General features: G+C 40.2%; 1 protein-coding gene across 6 annotated transcripts in view; it reads left to right on the forward strand.

Moving 5' to 3' along the window:
• macrod2 (mono-ADP ribosylhydrolase 2) overlaps positions 1-13,634 on the forward strand; it is a 434,913-nt gene that overhangs the window by 243,299 nt on the left and 177,980 nt on the right. The gene's annotated exons all lie outside the window — the stretch shown is intronic.

Here is a 13,634-nt window from a genome sequence, read left to right on the forward strand (position 1 = left end):
GGTCCACTGTTTAGGGTGCTTCTTAGTGCCTCTTTCTTACCCCTTTGCCGCCAGACAGATGGTCAGTTATTAGCAGTAATTAAAACTCCATCATTGATCATGGTTTGTAATTGTGTTTAATTTGAAATGTATTAATGATTAAAAGCTGCATGGTGTGCATGCTAATGGGGATGGGGACCAACACAGGGATACAAGTGTCAGTTGAAACATCTCACAGGGCTCACCCTCTCTGTTACCAGCAGACTCTTTCAATTACATGTGCAGGTATTCCTGCTCATGGCATTACCTCTGTTTCAGAGATGGCAGAACTCATTAGCTGAAGCTCATTTCATCACTCCTCATTTGTTTATTCGTGTAGCTGATTTGGAATTAAGGTGGTAAACACATAGTAAACAAAGCTAATATCATTTGCAGGCAAACGGCATGCATGACATTTTCTGGATCTAATGAAGACAAAATGGTGTCTTTGTTGTGGAGGGGTTCTTAAGGGAGCTGCAAGACCTTACAGAGAATAAAGTGGGTCAGCCGGCTGACATAGGGTGCCTGTGGACATGTTCTTTATGCTGCTACTGCTTTGCACACAGCAGCCTTGCGCAGAGAGGAAGGCACCATAGTTAACATTGGTAACAGCTTGTCAGAGGAAAACAGCCTGGAGATACTTATTTGATCCTCCGAGTGGTTCTTGTCCATCATATTGTGTGGTAAAATAGATGAAGACAATGTGCTAAGTCTGACAGTGCAGTGTGTAGTTGTATATGATTGTATTGGCAAGTTTCTTGGCATCTAACCTGGTGCTATGCAGGAGATGAAGGTTATTCCATTTGATTTTAGATCCTTGCATCAGAGTTAAAACATACAGCATGTACAGTAGAACAAAGTAATTGCAGGATCTTGTTCTACAAATCCTTTCTAAAGTTCTAGTTATGATTATTCCTGAACAACATCAGTGTTCTGATTATTTGTGTCCCAGTATTTGTTTATTTTCATTGCAAATTTTATTTTAATCAATACTGGTGCAAGACATCAGCACTACAATGGCTAAGATTTGTCAAGGAGGTCCTGCTCTGCTCTGCCCCCAAAGATATCTGATTTGGGCTCGTGATGGTTATTTTAAACTGTCTGTTTAGCAAAATATTATATATATATATATATATATATATATATATATATATATATTTAGTAGAATGAGATATGTGAAAAACTGACTTACTTAGTCCTACACCTCATCATTATTCATTGCATGTTGAGGAGTTTAAGCAGCAAGTTAAAAGACTGAAAATTCACAACAAGCTGTGTCTATTTTACCAGCAGGAGGAATCATGTGCAGGGCTCATTTTAAGAAGAGACAGATTGACAGCTGCAGTTAATGACAGGAAATCTCTCCCACTGCTCAATCTCTTGTTTATTGATTTGTTGTCAAGAATGTTATAAAGGAATCTGCAAAATCCTAGTGTTACTGTTGACCGCGTGCTATGAGTGACAGTCAATTAAAATAGGAATGGGATCCTTGGAGCGACACTATCCAGATGAAGGCTTTGTGTGCCAAGAGCAGCATTCTCTAGAGTTAACAACACAACGGATACTTGGACTCTCTCTGTAACTGTTGAAAAGAAAAGAGCTTAATTCCTCAGCTGCTGAAATGTGGGAGATTAACATATTTGTTCTGATAATTTTGTATTACATTAATGCCCCAGCCTAGACTAATTCTGGACTAGGGGATTGTTTCATGATATTTTCTCTTATTAATTATTGCATGTTAAACGTTGATTAGTCTCTGTATTATATTATTGCACTCTGTGCTCAAGCTGAAGTTTAGATTTAGATAGACATTGATCAGGACTGACATTCATCGTGTACTGTTACATTAGCTAATACAGGAATCAAAGAGAAAGTTAGGAAATAATTACCTTGTTTTCAGGAGTACTTTTTTCCTTTTTCTAGAAAGACACGGCACTGTGTCAGCAACAGGTTGTTTGTATGCTAACACCAAGTGTCAACATGCACTTTAAGTGCTCAGCAGTGGAGTTTGGTGGAGGAAGCAAAGTATCCTTTCACCCTTGTGGATTTCTGAGGAGAGGGAAGCCAAACGTAATGCAAGCCTTTCCTCGTCTTCTGATATCTCTAACAGCCACATGTTTGTATTGAAAATTATTCTGGAATTTTTTTTTGTCCTCTCTCAAAACACTTGCTTCTGAAAAGCAGCAATCCCTTTTACGGCCTAGTGCTCGACCGTGAAGCACTAGTGCTTTTGTGTGTCGGTAAGAGTTTGTGAGTGCATGCGTCTTTGATCTGCCCTACCGGAGAAGATGTTGACGGTTTTGCGAGGAGATGCAGGTGTTTACTGTTGAGCTTAGATATCGCCCCCCCTTGCGTACTTCACTTCAAGCGCCTCTGTGTGCTGCTGTACTGTGGTTAGCCCTTTGAACCATGCCTTCAAATTATGTGGACTAGCTTGTTCTCTTTAAAGGGAGGGCTTTAAACACAGGCAGGCACATTACAAGATACCCCTTGGTAATTGAAAAGTGATGAGCCCTTGCCAGTGGGCTCTGCAAGGATGCCGGTCAGTGAACTTTAAAAGCAGAAACACATAAACAGAAAGCCCACATTTCACACAAAGATATTTCACACAAAGATATTAATTAATATCTACTGTATTTATACATTGTTTTCCATAATCGTTTAGAAAGAAATGCATTTGTTGTTTTATTTGGCATCATGTGCTTGATGTGACGAAATTGACAAATTGCGAAAGTGCAAATGAATGTTTCTGAGTAAAAGTCATTTGATATGCCAGTAAATGTGCGAGAATCCTTCTTACAGAGCATACAGAGACACATTTACGAGAACAACAGGAGCTCACAAACAAATGTGGAGGCTTCAGGGGATACATTCGTGGCTGTTTGATTTGATTGCTGTCTGCTGCTATTTGAATTGGACAACCGTTTCACCCAGTTATTCACGGGGGGGTTATACTGTATTGATCTCCATTGATGATTTGTGTGTTCCCTTTGCTTTGCACCATGTGCTCTTTGGACGACTCAGGCACACAAAGACAAAAGGGCACGTCACAGCAAATGAGATATAGATTCTTTGCAAATGTGCAGAGCATAGCATGGATTATTGTTATGGATAATGTTGTTATAGTTCTCATGTCTATTTTTGTGGGAAGATTACTGGCCACCAGTTAATGTGACCTTCACAAGGATTACAGAATGAGGGGATCAATTCCAACACTTTGACAAGTCCGTTGGCTCATCATGATTAATATAGCTTTGTGTCGACAGCGAGATATGTGGGATCTGAAAAGCTCTCATTACAGTCATGTCAAGGTCCCTTAGAACTTACCAACAAGTAAATAATGTTTAGTATGATGTAGCCACCATCTTTCACCTTGACCCCTTAACTACTGTCATCAATTAGTGAGGTGAGTCTTACCCACCATGTTAGATACTCTATTTTCCTGCCTTTTGAGATGTACAGAGAGAGAGAGAGAGAGAGAATGCAGCAAACCTCCTTTGCGCTCATTTTTGCTGTGCCCATGATAATCATTGAAAGGAAGCCTCAGTAGTTAAAAAGTGTGCCCATCTGGTGAGGAAACTGGGACAAAGTGTACTTTAGAGGGAACAGAGGATAACTCTGCTGGCCTTTAGGGCTGGAGCTGGGGAGAGCCAAGTGCTTTGAAATAGTTAGGTAAAGATGCTTATTTTTTATTCTTTTTTTATTTATTTTTAGATATTCTTTGGGGAAGTTGCATTTGTGTGGTTGCAAAGGTCATCAATTTAAGTTTCCCTTTCACTTGTTAATGAATGCTCGCACTGTGAAGAGAGCAGTAACTTTACATATCTCTGGTCAAGACGCTGAGACTCTTCTTGAGAGACTGTATAGGGTCCCGGTGGATGTCAACAGTGTTCAATACTAATGACGTACTGGCATCAGGAGAGCTGTGCACAAATGGGCTTTTTAACTTCCAGCCCAGCCCCTCTTGCAATGCTTTCCCTGCCCAATCTCCCAGGATTCGGGCCATCCCAGCTCAAGCATTCTGAGCATCATTATTCTCACATCTTTTAGGTAGAGATGGGATCAATAAATCTATGGATCCAGCCCTGACCGGACTATCCTATTTTTCCTCTTGTCAATCCACGAGAACACTTATCTGCTAGAACACGCTGATGCATTGTGTGACGCCTTGGCGAATGTTCATTAAGTTGTTTTTCAATGAGAAGCAGGGATCAATAGCAGCCCATGGTGATTCATGCATACCCACCCCTATGCATCTGTGCTGATCTCTCCTAAGGATTAGCATGCCGGAAGACACAGATAATATGAAGAAGTCAATTAGTAGCTCATGAAATATAAATGATTATGCAGGTAAAGCTAAAATTGCTCTTAGATTTTTTTTTTTTTGGCCCAGTTGCAATTAAAATGTTCTTATTCAAAAGCCTGAATAGCACTTTAGTAATAATCTTGCACTTACAATTATAAAAGTGTTGGTACCAATGAATAATGTATCTGCATCCTGATTTGACCATTTGAAATGGGATAAGCCTTTGGAACTGACATTTCTTCTTTGTTGTGACTGGTTTGTTATAAGTTTCTAAACAATATTGAGCTTTTGCTGCTATCAAATGTCTACCCAGAAATATAGTGGACAGCTGATTCACAGTCTTGACCGGCTTAACAGTGTTGTCTTCTCTTATGTCATGGGGTTTTTTTGTTTTTTTTTAAATTACATTTCAAACCAAGGTGACCCAATCAATACTTTGCCAACTCTGCCGTACAGAACTAAGTTCAGGGTTGTTGGTTTGAGGATATAACCTTTTAAGAATCAGCACTTGACAAAAATATCTGTTCTTTTTTCTTTTTGGTAAAACAATATAATGTAGGTTCTACTGACTCACCTGTATCATGCTTACATTGCCAGAAGGCACATTGTTCTGTCATCAAAGCAAATGCCATTTCAGCCTCATTACATCAGCCTCAGGATGCAGTTCTTTCAACCTCCCACAGGCAGGTCTTTTTACTCTGCACAAACACTATAAACATCCTAATAGAAATGTTTTTCTCTCTCTAGCTATGGCCAGCAGGTAAAATACACCTCTCTTTCTGTTGTTGCACATGTGCCATTGACAGACATAACAACATACATGGCATTTTGAGTTTACCTTGGTTAATAAAGCACGTTTGTGTTGTTGTCATTTTAAATCCTAAATGAATGGATTTAGCAGTAAACTGGTTACATTTTTCCATATCTATGGGCTTAATTGCTACATTTTGAATCTTCTTACAGTAATTGTTGCATTCAAGACAGATCACTATAATTATTACGCTAATAACCTGCAATTTTATATTGCTTTATGGCAGCTCCCAATAGATAATTTGATACAGTACTGTATGTCTGTTTTATTGTTGCTTAGTCACTATAGGTAATTAACAAGTCCTACGATTTTTAATTCTGGGATTTGATAGGGCGTTCAATTATGTGTTTACCGGTGTTATTTGACTTTTGCTGATATAATTCCACACTCAAGTATGCACACGGTGTACATGGTTGGAAATACCGTCATTATGGAGCCATGCCAGTTGCAATATGTGTTTTTTTCAGAGAGGATGGTTTACTCCATCTGTCAAATTGTATGAATCTGGGACATACTGCTTGCCTCGCTGTCTGAGGTGCATTCCATGTCAATGTGAGGTGGAGAGTGTGAATCAGTCCATGAACCTATGGCATATGCCATCCCACTCTCTTTTTCTCCGTATTTTCTGTCCCTCGCCAAGGCAAAATGCCATGAAAATAATCTTCAAAAAATTAAATGAAATATCAGTAGCATTAGTGATGTCTGTCAAGTCTTTGTACTTTACTTGTAGATTTGCATACTGTACTCGTATTGGTTTGTTCATGTTAAGCTTATGAACAAAATTGTCATTCTGATAAAAATTATTATGGGAACATTTTTAGATAACAATTAGCTGACTTTCTCATGCAAATTATTGGTTACTTGTTTGCATTTTTTTTAACAATATTACGTCATTTTGCAGTAATATGCAGCATCATATTGTTGATTTATTTTGTAAAAATAATAGAATAATCCTGTGCATAACTATATAGTATATAGGAGAAATGGTCATCTGTTTATACTGTAGATACATCAAGGTACGTTGATAGTTTAGTATGTTGCAGTTTTTTCTGTACAGGCACTGGATATTGCTATGACTGAGATGTGGAAGAATATATTGTACAAGCTTAGATATAAACATAAGGCTATAATCTCTTATTTCTCAGAGGTAAAATAGTGACTATTAAGTTATTTTGTGTAACAATGATTCCCACCAGAAATGTGCTCAAAATGCAGCTAGACTTTGCTCCTCACTTAACCCTGGTGCTGGATCCTGGTGTGATGGTCCCGGAAGGTGGTGATGTATGGGACTAGTGAGGCTGCTGGAACAGATGGGCCTTCAGTACAGTAGTGGACCAATGAGGGTGGAGATCCACAGATTGCTCTTTGTTGCTACATCGGCGTGGCACTTCCTAATCTAGTGTAACTGATGACAGAGGACGTCTTCCTCAGCTGCTTTCTCCCAGAGGCTTATCATTCTCTCCTTCCCTATATCAATCACCTCAGAGTCAGGCCATTTCGTCATGCTACATAGCCTTAGCTATACCTCCCATTGTGTCTCCAACTGTACTGTATGTGGTCTTCATCATCCCCCCTACACATAGTGAGTTTAAATCTATGAGGTTTCATGCTGAATAGGACACATGGCAGAATGGCAAAATGGGAAGAAAGAGAACAGCAGGTGGAAGTAAAAAAAGAAAGAAAAAAGTTTCCAGTTAATATTAGTTTCACTTGTAACCCTTCTAAACAATGAAGATGAAGGACAACCCATTGTCTGATCAGCTCTGCTGTGGTCGTGTTTCCTATTCATGCGCTAATTTGTACATCCCACTTACCTCTGGCTCAGTTTAGCAGGAACAGGAAATGATCGACCTCCCATTGCTCACCCTGTGGGACACTGCTGACCACAGCACTCAGCTCTAACCAGCATTACAAAGACATCATTACAAACAACATATGTGTGACTGATGGAGACCAACTGCCTATGCTCAAAAGAAACGTTGACATCGGCAACAGAGAGCATCTTTGAAGCAACATTGTAGTCATGCGACAGCCCTTAAGTGAAAGGGATGAATGGGTGGGGGGTTGATTGAATGCTGTCAGAGAAAGGAGGATAGACTGGCAGTATGATCTAAAGTTCCGTCAATTTATGGATCTGGCTCTAATGGAAAAGCTTGATTTTTTTTTTTTTTTTATATCTCACAGTGAGGTTTACCACACAGATAGGTGTTTTTAACTGTGATTACACTTACGTATCAATGACATGTTTATGTGTTGCAGAGTAAAGGGAGGGACTCTGAGTAACTACAATATGGAGTCTAACCTTTGAATGAGAACTGTCTTGCCTTTTGCAGGTGGCTGTTTAAGATTTATGAGGTGTCTCAAGAATCTTGTTCATCACAAGTAGATATTGTCTCTCATAGTGCCAGCAGAGCAAGTAAGGCTTTTGGACTGCAGCTTGAGAGCTATCAATTTGTAAATCATTTGTAGCAGCTGACATCTGATTAAATGTATTATTACTCCTGTCTCTAGTCTGCCTCTAGTGACTAAAAATAAGGTGTTCATTTACTATGTTTGTCTTTATCGACTATATGATTTTATACTTTATAAATCATGCTTACAGAACTTTGTATTGATAAAACTGAAATGTTTAGCTTATTCATATGTCTTTTTTTTATTTCAACCTGCTTGCAACTGCTCTTGCAAACACACAATGCTATTAGAAAAATTAATATTTTGTCTCAGAGCAGTGTCCTGGCCTCAATCAATGAGGTCTTTTTCTGGAATCACTCAGCGTATTGGAAATGTCAAATCCATCTTGGCGGCCTCTGTAATGAGTGGAGGGGTGCTGGCTTAAGTCATTCATTTTGTTTTATTGACTATTGAATTCCATAAGGAAAATCACACAGTGAGGCCTCAGTCACCTGTTATTGAAAACACCTTGAAGATATTGCTGGAGGTCCTTCCAGAGTCATAGCCAAAGAGCATTTTTGGACATGGCTGATCTAAATCACATCAACAGCGATGTCATGCACCGGCCGTTTTCCTCTTGGATTCCTGCTCTGGTGTAACCATTCCTGTGGCTGAACAGCTGCTGGGACCTGAATACTTACTCCCTAATATTTCATTTAAGTCAGATAGCCCAAGTCTTAAATATGAGTATGAGTAGCACTGCAGTATCTCTGCCATCTTTTCAAAAGGTATTCCGTAAGAAAAAGGGGAAGAAGATAACATAAGTAGCTATGACCTAGTGAAAACAGATAACAGTACAGTAATGCTGCTGTTTAGAAGTAGATATTAACACAGCTTAACCAGCTCCTTTGATGTCCCTCCATACTTTTGTGGAGCCTACCACTCATTTAATAAAGAAGCTGAATTATCAGCAATACACATGTGGGCCTTCTCTCCACAGAGGCATGATTAAAGGTAAATATACTTAAGTGCCCCCTTGGCCAAGGACTTCATTGAGCCAAGGGGTACACTTTCTAAAGCTCACTGTTGGACCAGCATATGGTTAAGGCATGTGGAGAAACGAAAAGCTGTGCACACAATGAAAGAGTCAGATAATTCCAGTTGCAATTGGACGTAACACTTTGCAACAAGACGCATGGGTAGAGAGGGGATTGAGTGTGTATTCAGCAATAATCGTGAGGAGGGGGAGGGCAAGAGGACTCAAGCTGTGCAATTACCAGAAGAAAGAAACAACACAGGGCTCTTCACATCTGCACAAAACAGCACAGATATTTCTCAATTTCCTAATCCAGCGCAACAAGCAGACTCAATGTGCCCTTAAAGAAGACTCTCTTTCTGGATGAATCATTGCCGTATGTGCTCATCACTCTGTGATGCTTCCAGCTGCATGAGAGAGATGATTTGATATGCTGTATGTACAGCATGCTGACTGAGTTCGGCTTCATTTCGTGCAAATCACACTTTTTGTTTGAGGGAAGTTTTTGTATCTTTTTAGTGCTCAGCCAGCTATGAATCAGGTATACAACAATATGTTGTTGTTTGCCTCTTCCAGTGACCCTGTTTTCTGTAGTCTGAAGCGATGCCCAGGCTGTCCCTTAGATTTGATTTTGCCACAAAGAAGTCCAGTCAGGAACCTGGGTCCTGGAGGGGAAGGAGGCAGCGAGGCCTAATGATGAAAGGAGGGGATTTGGGGCCAACGGTATCAACCCCAACCCCCCATACACACATACACATACCTGTGTGCAGCAGCACGGTGACAGTGGGAAGGCCCTGGAGTGTCAACCCAGTTGTCTAAGAAGTCTGTCTACAGAGCCACAGATACTGTATACAGGTCAACATGGCGGCTGCAGTTTCACTCATGACGCATGCTCTTCATCAAGAAAATCTGAGTAGAAGACAGTGATTAGAATATAAGACAGAAGATGCATTCAAAATCATTCACCATTCACTGCATGCAAAATGTAAAATGTGATACTTAGTGAACATGTATTGTTACTAACTAAGAGGGACAGAGTAGACTATCATCCATTGCATTTACCCACAAGCATTTAGTCATTCAACAGCATCCGCCTAGCTAACACATGAATTAACAATATTCTGCCCAATTACACACTTTATTTGTTGCCCAATTTAAACTATCTGCAAAATATCTAACCGATCTATCCATGAATCAACTGTATATATATATAATTGTATGTTTTGTTGAAGTTTAAAAAAAATGGCTTTTGACTTTGCTTAGATTTAGAGTAGCAATAAACAGAAAAAAATATTCATGTCTGATTTATTTAGTCAGGTGATAGTACTGTAGGTTAGTAAGCTTGGAGATGTTTTCATATGGAATACTGTAGTAATAAAACAGACAGCAACATGAGTAATTAATCTTGAATATATTCATACTGTATATAATAACATTTTATTGATCATATCACAAACCCTCTCAGGGTTAAGATAGTACCTATGTAGCATGTGGGCTGGATTTGTAGGTTTTTCTTCTTTTCTTGATTGAGTTCTTACAGTATGTATGGAAATGGCATTATCCAAGTGTAGTAAATACTTAAACTCAAGTAGTTCTGATGTTCAGCATCTACTCTAATATTCCCATGATAGAATTAAGCAATACTGTTCCTCTGCGGGGGGTTTGTACTTAGTTAACAGGAGAGAATTCTTTGTTTCACATCACTGTCACTGCTATTCCTCCGGGCAGCTTGACAGATCTGAGTGTCAGGATTTCGAGAGTCCCTGGCTTTTAACCATCTTAGCTGACAGTACCTCCATTTCTTGACAGCTAAAATCCATCCATTCCATTGCCATGTGACAACAGGAATTTTCTCCCGCCTACCCCTTCACTATCCTTTCCTTCTCTTACATAGCTATGTTTTTCTGTATTCAACAATCACTTATCTTTAATGATGTTTGATGCGCAAAGCATGTCAGAAATTTTGGAGTCACTTCCAGTTTTTAGTGTCATTTAATCTTATTCCCACTGCTAACTGGAAAGAGTTCAAGATTCTACTGTCACCAGGAAGGGACAAGGCAGGATTTGGAGGATGGCAGGCGTGGAAGCATTATTGTGATTAAAGCCTTTACAGAAGCTGTCCTGCCTATCTACAGACTACAGTCTTAGTATAGGCTCTGACTATTGGTATTGCGTTTGCACAAAAGGACTCGCTTGGCACCAGCAACAAATGGCCACTGCTGGTAATGTGTAATGGTGAGAAAATATTGTGCTGCTCCCTTTTTTTCCCTCAGCTTGGTTCAGCCGCTGACACTTTCCTATCGTTCATTAAAGGCTTAAAGCCTCACTTCCTTTCCCTGGCTCTGCAGGTGTATAATTTTTATTGATGGTACAGGAATAGTATTTTGAATATAGCCTACAAAATTGAATGCCATGTGGTGTCAATATTGCTTTTCTGGTGCATGGATAAGAGTGTGAGCTTCCCTGCAGATCCACGTCTAATTGGCTTGCTCCATAGTTTGTCGAGTCTTGTCCTGTGGCTGTTTTTCAGTGCCCATTCACACCTTTCCCCAGTATCCCCGCAGGTGGAGTGTGAAATCCATTTGTTTCAAAGCAGGGACCAAAGCGCTCTCTGCCCTGTGACAGACCATTTTGTCTGCTGCTCCAGACAGTTCCTATTGAGCTAAACAGGTATAACTCGACGATATAAGTCAGGTGGCTAATAGTGAGTCATTAGAGAAACTTCAACCTGAACCCAAAGCGAGTGTTTCTGTCTTGGTGCAATGGCCACCCATTGTTTCCACGTTGTTCCAGTGATAAGCAGACAATTAGTGGTTCGACCAAGCATCAGCAGGGGTCATGAATCACAAAGATGTATCATGTCAACCTGGTTCAACCTGGGCAGTACAAAATTAACCCCTTAAGAGGCCAGTTTAATAGCAGTGCTTCCATTGTGTGCTTTAGCTTTCTAGCAGCTTCACCACTGGAAGTGACATAAATAGGTCTTTACCCAACAGTGAAGAAGGGTCACTTAAGCGGTGTTCTGTTCTTATGGCATGGTTAATGACTGACCTTTTGAAACTGTGCACAGGGATAGCCCTGAGAAATGAGTCTGCCATCCAGAACCACTGATAACCTGTAAGCTGACCTTGACTGCAGGTAAACACCAGGTTTGTTTGTGACTCTGTGTAACAGCTACGACCATTAGCATGTTCCGAAGGCATTTGGGATCTGACATTCCTCAGAGGCTCTGTGTGAAGATGTAGTGCCTACTGCCACAACGTTTTCTTCCTGACTGAGGAATAGCACAGGCCTAATGAGAGAAGGAATTCAAAATGCTAAATCACCACAGTTAGGGCACCACCTGTCTCTGGTGTGCCCTGGTAATTATCTTGCATCACTACATTCTCATTTCTGCCCACCGAGATGACATTAGCATAAAACAGGAATGGCTCTGCATAAGCTAGATGAGGCACTTGGCTGATTGCATGCCTGTTCTGACCCCCATGTCCAACACACAACTAGCGGAAGCTCTCCAGATCATAATGAACCCATAGGATGTTTTCTGGCGTCTCACAAATAAACAAAGGGCTCAAATGTTAGACTTTGTATAAATTAGCATTAATGACTTCATTATGTTTCTGGACAGTGTTATGTTCTCACAATCAGCACTTCATTAAGTGGTGTCGGACACTTAATTGAAGTTCCTGTTATGTTTAAAAGGTAGTTTGACAGGTTTCACAAGTGAACACCTGGCCCCATTTAGAGCAGACATAACAGATGAATGTTTATGAGCACCATGTGTCAACTTAATCTGCTTAAACCAAGGTAAAGTCTTTTAGCTGACTTTAAAACATGTTTTGTAATCTCATATTTGTGTGTGTGTGTGTGTGTGTGTGTGTTCGTTCACGTGTTCACGCTATGCTTGAATGTGTTGTTTCATCCAAGTATTCTTTAAGTAGCCTAAGGCACAATGAGTTGCTTGAGGACTGACTGAGATTGCAGATAAGATTTTGATGTCTTTGAAACACAAGATTTTCCATGAACATGCAAGTTGTGTTAAATAAGCTTGGGTGCTGTATTCACTGCTTAATACCATTACATTATGTGTGTCTAGACAATATTTTGTTTGTCTTGACTATCTGAATGCCTTTTTCTGCTTTGGAATAGAAAATGGATGAATAAAGAACCATGAAGTAGATAGGCTTAGGGATTATCATTGAATATATTTCAGTGCTGACTGCCTTGTTTCACAGCCTGCCAGTGCTGTTGGCATTAGCTGTCAACATTAGAAGTTGTCAATCTCAAACCACTGTGAAACAAATCACCTTGTGATGGTGAGACAGCAGAGAAGTGAGGTGCAGATGAGACAGCTGATTATAGGAACACCTGTGATCTGAATACATTATTTGACAGGATTTATAAATAGTTTAGTAGATGAGTAGTGGTACAGTTCAGCTCACCATCATGTGTCGAAAATGAATTTAAAAAAGTAAAGCTTTTTAAGGCCTTACTATAAACATACCTGTATGGGGATGTGGCCCTTCTAAAATCAGCTATCATGTATATACCGTAACATTTCTCTCTTTCTTTATTCCAATTCATTGCAAAAATAAATCTAAAATTATAGCTGCAAGCAGCGTTGGACGGGCCCTCGCTCCTCTGCTCGCGTCGGGGTTACTGGCGGACGCCGCTCCTTGTGACCGTGCATTTACGCGGCACTCAGACACTACAAATCGTCACCAATGAAAGGAGAACTCCCTGTTGAGTTCAATGATACCTCACACAAGACTCTACATCATACAGTTCGTTAGCTGTGAAAAGGGGGCGTGGCTTTAGCATGGCCAAACCATCACCAATGAATAAGGAACTCTCTGCTGAGTTCAATGATACCTCACACAAGGGTCTACATCAAACGGGTCATAAGTTATAAAAAGGGGCGTGGCTACAGCATAGGGGGCGGGTGAAACCATCACCAATCAAAAAAAACCTCTGAGTTTAATGATACTTCACACAAGACTCTACCTTAAATGGGTCACCAGTTATGAAAGGGGCGTGGCTTAAGCATAGGGGGCGGGCCAAACCATCACCAA

Source organism: Sander lucioperca, chromosome 15, assembly GCF_008315115.2.
Source record: "Sander lucioperca isolate FBNREF2018 chromosome 15, SLUC_FBN_1.2, whole genome shotgun sequence".
Taxonomy (NCBI): domain Eukaryota; kingdom Metazoa; phylum Chordata; class Actinopteri; order Perciformes; family Percidae; genus Sander; species Sander lucioperca.